This window comes from Aegilops tauschii, chromosome 7 (genome assembly GCF_002575655.3).
Source record: "Aegilops tauschii subsp. strangulata cultivar AL8/78 chromosome 7, Aet v6.0, whole genome shotgun sequence".
In the NCBI taxonomy this organism is placed as follows: domain Eukaryota; kingdom Viridiplantae; phylum Streptophyta; class Magnoliopsida; order Poales; family Poaceae; genus Aegilops; species Aegilops tauschii.
In genome coordinates, this window is record NC_053041.3 from 118,970,080 (window position 1) to 118,977,208 (window position 7,129).

Below are 7,129 nucleotides of genomic sequence, written 5' to 3' on the forward strand. Positions count from 1 at the left end.
AGGTGACCTCAACCGTCTAGGGTGCTCAAACACCCAAGAGTAACAAAATCCACACAAGAAAGTATGGGGGAAGCAAATATCCTTTGGTGGAAGTGTAGATCTAGGTCTCCTCCTTCAATCCCTAGCAAATCAACAAGTTTGAGTGGCTGGAGAGAGAGATCGGGCAAAGAGAGCTTGAGTAGCATTAATGGTGGAGTGAGAGAGGTAAGAGGTAAATGTGGTAGGTGGAAGAAGCACCCTTATATAGCAACCCTAAAAATCCAACCGTTACTGCGTTTTCTGTACTGCAGCGGTACAACCGCTCCTTGTCCCGGTACAACCGGGACTCACGGTTGATGTGCAAAACCCTACCAGGCGGTACAACCGGGCAACCAGGCGATAGTACCGGTTTAATATAATAACCGGACCAACCGCCCAGCCACCGCTCGACTACCGCATAGAAACAGTAGGGAGTCACCCCTGAGTGCGGTAGTCGAGCAGTACATGACCGGTGCAACCGCTTGGCCTTGAGCGCTCGGGACGGCTAAGTCCTGAGCGGTAGAACCGCTCCGGACACCGGTGGTACCGGTACGACCGGACCAACCGGGCCACCACCGCCCGAGTACCGCATCAAAACAGAAGTCTGACCGGTACTTGGGCGGTACTTGGCCGGAACAACCGCCCTAGCTTTTGCTGAGCATGGTGGCAGTACCACCGCCCGGAAGTAGCGGTACAACCGCTCGATCAAAGCTGGTAAGCGTCAAGAACCAGCGGTACAACCGCTCCAGAGAGCGGTACAACCGCTGGGAAGCCACGGTAAGCAGTAGGAGAAGAAGGGAAACGATCTCTCTCACAAGTAAGGAAGGCAAGAGAGGGGTGAGGAAGTGTACGTGAGAAGATTCCCCCAACTCTTTCCAATGTGGATTCCCTCTTGATAGTACGGGTTCCCTACGACCAAAGAGATAAAAAGCGTAGAAACCACCGTCTTCGATCTTTTCCTTCAAGAGAGAATAGCTATCCGATGAAAGCCTAACCACCGGGAGCCTGAAGCACTTAGCACACGATTAGACCAACAACGGGTTATCATCATCATCCAAAACACAAAGTAGGGAAATGCACTTACACTAGGCCAATCTTATGCTTATTTTGCCAGGTTGGTAAGGAGTTCGACAAGAGCCTCATGCAAAGTTCCGAACTGTGGGGGAACACCAGCTGACCATATTAGTTTCCACAAAGATCTACTGCCATTTGGACTACTACTGGATGAAACAGCATTGCCCCGGTGAGCTTCCTCAAAAGCCATATCATAAGCACTTTTAACTGAAAAAAGACCAAAGCGACCAGGAACCCATGCTAGAACATCATCCTCTTGTCTTGGAGAGGCACGGATCTTCATAATTTCAGACACGTCCGCGGGACTAAAATACTCTGATAGGAGGTTAACGTTCCAAGAACCATTCTCATTCAACACATCAGAGACAAAACGGATACGACACCTCCCTTGAAGTGTGATTGGCTTGTATGAATAAGGTATTGGGATCCAATTATCTCTCCATATCCTTATACTTCTACCATTACCAACCATCCACAGCAACCCCTTCTTCAATAGGTCCAAGCCATGGCTGATCGCCTGCCAAGAGGATGAGGCATTCCCTGAAAAAACTATATCTTCAAGTTTCCCATTCGGATAGTACTCCTACATGGTCTCTTCGTACACTCAATCCCAGTAATAGAAGTTGAACCGCCTCGCCCTGTAGCCAAAGGACGCCGCAACGTCGGATACGATGCCCTGAAAGTACAAGCACGGTTGGTGGTACTATGCATTATCTTCTCCATGTCTCCTATTCCCATATTCTCGAAGTAGCATTGATCTTTTCTTGCATTGTCTATGGCGCAAAGGCCAAGAGTAAGCCATGTATTGAAAGAGTGTACATTAATATTATTCGAGCACATATTGAAACATATGAGAAAAATTTCCACTTACTATAAGTACAAGCGATGCAATACCCATATAATGTTCAAGGACATATCAGTATTAACAGAACCGTTAATTAACCAGACACAAATCCACACCCGAGAAGCACATTGCACAGGGTTGAAACTTTTAAGCCTCACATTCCCAAGAGTTACATTCCCAAGAGTTCTTAAGGAGGGCCAACGGAATTGAAATCACTGATGCAAAGTATCAGCAGTTAGTAATATTTATACACACAACTTCTTTATTGTAGTCATATGATGATGAAATCAGTACTTAAATCAGCAACAAGGATCGTCGATCAGACATTCAACCCTGTAGCAATCTGTAGCAATATCTGTAGCAATAAAATGGCAACTAACATGAGGTTGTGCTACCTATAAATAAAGCTGAGTAATAAAGTCCCAACCATTAGCTAGTTGCATAATCTATAAGAGTTTGGAGTACATATGACGATTTAAAGAGATCGGGCTAACTCTGTAATAACAACATGCCAGCGAAAGCCGAACCCTAGAACAATCCCTCAACAGGGTTTGAATTGAGCAAAGCTACAAAGGGAAAACATGAAGGGCAGACAAACACCAGATTTCACACAATATTTATTCAAATTAATAAAACGACACACGAAGAATGTCTCTTACAATGAAAGGATGTAACCTCACATCAGATCCTACAAGGCTATAACACAAACCAACCATATCAAATAACCATCTAAACAAGAAAATATAGCAGTGTCGGAAACAAAATGGAAGTCAAAATATTTATAGGATTATATGAAGTCACTTTCTCTGTATATGCTGCCATGTATACAACTTCACCTAATTTAGGTGCATGTCCTTGATTAATGTTCAATATGTTGCAAACAAAATCACTATATAGAGAACGTCTCCGTTTGTCAAAAATCTTCAATGAATCATAGTCTAAGTACCTTTTCGGAAGAAAACCTGATCCAAGGCCTCAGGGTACTGGGGAATGAAATCATTGGGGTATTGGAGAAAAGTAGTGTTCTCAGCAAAAAGAATTCCTCGAAGTGAGATAACAAAAGTAGTGTTACAACCATATGTTTGCTTAATAACAAAACAAACTATACAAACCATTTACAGGAATATCGATAACAAACTTGTTCCATCTTGAATAAAAAAATTGTGTACCAAATGTTCCGCAACCAGACCATTTTTCCAATTCATTTAGATCAACACGCACAACTCATGTTCACATTAGCACAATTTATGAAAAGCATCATTTTTCTCACAATAAAAATGAAACGGTCAAAAAGAAATTGTGCAACAGCATTAGCTTTCAGGAAAAACATTTACTGTAGTTCCTAACCAGCCCACATTAAAGCAAAACACGAAAACCACGGCATCCTCTATTGTAGAATTAAGAAAAATATGCTCTCGTGGGATAGATTGGTTCACCTTGAGGTACAATGAATAGATTAGAAAATAAGCAGAAGTTAGTCCTATTTTGGAATCTGCAATAATACTCGGTTAGAAAGAACTGCAAGATACAGGGCATCCATAATCACATCGGCCAGCAGATGTGCAACCTGAGCAATTGTGGGAAGGTGAACTGCTGTGAAGCATGAATGTAGCTCGAGAAAGACGGCCCCTAGATTGAACCCGTCGCTACTCTTCATCTCCCACAAATACCGCATCAGTAGATTGATTGGAATATCAATTCCTAAAAACCATGATCATACAAAAGGGTTTTATCAGCAGACCTATACTGGTTCCAATGATGGAGCTTCTCTATGAAACAAAATTTGAAATATACTGGAATATTATGAATTTTACAACTAACCAGAAATATTTTGCATAAAATAATTGTAAATCCAATATTATATCCAATTATAGCTTTGTGCTTAGCAGTACCTACAACCTGACACAGCTCATCTATCAAACGTTTACACAGGTGCGGCTAATCTAACTCAGAGTCTGAAAGGTAAAATAACCCTGCATCCACTTTATAGAAAAGAAAAGGCATCATGCATGTATTGACCAGAGCAAATCGGGTCACGATTAAATTTAGGTAAATATATAAATTTGGCAATGCTAAATACCTCGAAGGAAAAATGACTTGGCAAATCTGATCAATAGAATAAAGCAAAATCTAAAGAAAATTTGCTGGATAGAGCTATTTTATGAGTAGTTGACACGCTCGATTAGTGACCATCACACCAAGAGTGACATCACCATACTGCAAAGTGCGAAGCTACCACTTAAACTCAGATATCCAGTGCATCTTATTCCCAACTAATGGCCCTTAGGCTGCTCCGGTGCCACATGGTATTCTTAACTCCCTAGTCTTTTCTCAATACAGAGTACATGGTACGTTCAGGACAGGATGAGGATGACTGCATGCCGCACTTGGTGCAGATGCAAATATCTGTTAGAATTATGACATTTTTCACTTGAATCAGTATAAAAAGTGCCAAATATATAATTATATATTTTATAAGGTTCTTCAACATATTAACATTATGGTAATTCTCAACCCTTGCCACTCAAAATGACCTGTACTTTGCGTGCACACTCAGCACACTGCTAGTAAAAGAACAATATCCATTGCAATGCCACTGTGAAAAAGAAAAAATAGAATACTTTATTATGACTAAGTGTAGCAAACCTGATGATTATGAAAGGATATAATTATTGGCCTTACCAAATTCGACTGGTATTAACTAAAAGTTCTTTTCTCCTGAAAGAAAGTGAACTTTCACTCACGTGAATCCTTACATGCTTCAGCTTTGCTAATTTAATCAGAGCAAATTGATGAGCTTATGGTGTAACTGTATATATGTACTGAACAAAAAGAAAAGCAAGTTATCAAGCTACCTGCACGTCTAAAATTGACAGGAACACAAACAAAGCTTTTTTGGATTGAATCTAAGAACATCTAGCATGCTATTATATTGGCAGATAGGCAATAATTTAGACCCTGACATGATTAGGTTCGAGTGATATTGATGTTTTAGTTCATACCTTGGCAGGTCACGGAAAAATATTGGCAGTGTAAACTTTTTTCAGACCATATAGGTTCAAGTAAATATTGTTTATTCAGAACATAGGCATCCATATATATCGCCTGCAACAAAATAAGAACGCAACCGGTAGACTCGTCGGAGATGAAAATCAAATCAAACTCATTGACAGCGAGGTAAAAATAAAATCACGCGACCATATACTTAACAGGAGACAATCCTAACCTGGTCAAATATCCAACACTACGCCCTTCCTCCTTGCTTGATTCATCACTTCCTATTCCAAAAAAGAAACAGAGCATTGTTTCATAAGATTTTATATGAAGATATAGAAGTGGGGAGGAACAAAATCTACGGCAGCCATAGACAGCAGGAAACTAAAAACGAGAATTAAGTTAGACAAGAAGGGGATTAGAGGAAGGAACGGGGGGAGGTGCAACCAGAAGAGATGGGGAATAAGAGGCCCGTGGGAGTTAGTGGGAGTTAGCAGCGCCGGCACCATGGCTGGTCCAAGCCGAGCCGCCTCCCTCGCTGGCATATGCTCCTCCCATCCTCTCTGGCCGGCGATGCCCCGCGCATCCGCCACTCCTCCCCAACTGCTCCATCCGACCGAGCTCTAGACTGAAGACAAGATCTGTTAGGTCGGGGCGCCACCATCGAGGGAGTCAATCCCATATAGAAAATCGCAATAACAGTTTTCATAAGGTCTGTGATGGCAACAATAACATGTCGCCCCATGTTTTTAGGCAGCAATGTTCTCTTTGTGTCTTGTCTAGCTATCCATATCCTTATAAAACAACCATCTTGCAGGCTAATATTTCACTGAATGTACACCATTTGGAAAGAATAGAAATCTAACCTGTTGTAGGGCATCTTAGCCATGCGAATTATGGCCTGTAACTTCAATTTCTCCCACGCAACCAATATAATTTCCAGGTGTGATGGGGCCTTGCCAAAATGAATGGCTTTCATGAAAAGAAGTTGGTAACAGAAATAATACTAAGTTGAACCAAATCTTTTATCGAAGAACGTCACTGAACAAAAATTAAAAGAATAATTCATGTTAGCATCGTATTAAAGCAGAACAAACAAGAGCTTGAACACACAATAATTAATTCCAATGGCACAAATAGGCGCACCATAATAAACTACCGTCCATTCCACCATCAACAAATTTGTACCGGAGATCCAGAACGAATTAACCAACGAAGCTAACTGAGAATATTAATATTGGGCACAGACATCGAACTGGTCCAAGGGTCGCCTAGTAGCAACAGCACGCACACTATCAAATCAATCTAAAGCCCAAAATATGCCCCTAAAAACTCATGAAAAAAATGTAGGCCAAAATAGAAAAATGAGGAAGAGGAAGAAAGAACTCATATGTGCAAGCGTTTTTTCCATGAACTGGAAGTTGTTCACGAGTTCTCCTCTTCCACAGGCACCACGTCCACCTTGCCTTGAACTGGAGAGATTGGGGGGAGGAGCAGTGAGGAAGAGATGAAGGTTGGGGGAAGAAGAAAAAAGGTGAGAAAAACTCACCACTCAAGCGGGCGGCAGAGGTGGAGGCGGTCATACTCATGAGGCATGGTGAGAAACGCCGGCGGACCGCTTTCCCTCCAGCAGCAGCATGGCCAAGCCCAATTTCGCCGGGGCTGAACCATGTGACCCTTCTCTTCGAGGAGAAGCCGGCATGCGGGAGGATCCGGCAGGATCCGGAGAAGAAGAGGAGAAGATGCAACGCTGGGTAGAGGAGAAGGGAGGGGAAGGGGCGCGGGGAAGGAGGGGAAGGGGCGCGGCGGTGGTCGAGAACAGGAGAGGAGGAGAGACGAGGTATGGGCTGTGTGGATCGAGGACGGCAGGGGATTGGCAGCTAGGTTTTCATCCGTTTCCATCGCGCACAGAACATAGCAGACCCTAAAATTTCTTCTCGGTGTAACTGCAAACTGGGCCCGCGGGCAAAGGAGGTCCACCGGTCATGCGCTGGCGCATGATAACATAACATGTAGAAAAACAAACGCTTGGATTTTTGACAGCAGGGTAAGAACGTGCCAGCGAGGTAGAACGTGCGAACCTGATTCATCTCGCGACTCAGATGCACCAAATGAGCGGGTAGTCTAGCGAGGTTTATAGGTTAAATTAGGTGCTCTAGTGAAAGCTGGTGATCCTCTTAGACTATTGAGAAAACATTC

At 42.8% G+C, this 7,129-nt stretch overlaps 1 long non-coding RNA gene across 4 annotated transcripts; it reads right to left on the reverse strand.

Annotated features, from left to right (window-relative positions):
• Positions 1–1,557: 1,557 nt before the first annotated feature.
• LOC120969902 (uncharacterized) lies at positions 1,558–6,778 on the reverse strand. Of its 4 annotated transcripts, XR_012188912.1 has the most exons (5): positions 5,797–6,771; positions 5,378–5,558; positions 5,163–5,214; positions 4,939–5,041; positions 3,266–4,758 (listed from the first exon to the last, which is right to left on the reverse strand). It is a non-coding gene; the product is annotated as an uncharacterized lncRNA (long non-coding RNA). The 4 variants fall into 4 exon arrangements; XR_012188913.1 differs by adding an exon at positions 1,558–2,291 and having other exon boundaries at positions 2,883–5,214; positions 5,797–6,773; XR_012188911.1 differs by having other exon boundaries at positions 3,266–3,428; positions 3,504–5,214; positions 5,797–6,778.
• Between the last annotated feature and the right edge of the window lie 351 nt (positions 6,779–7,129).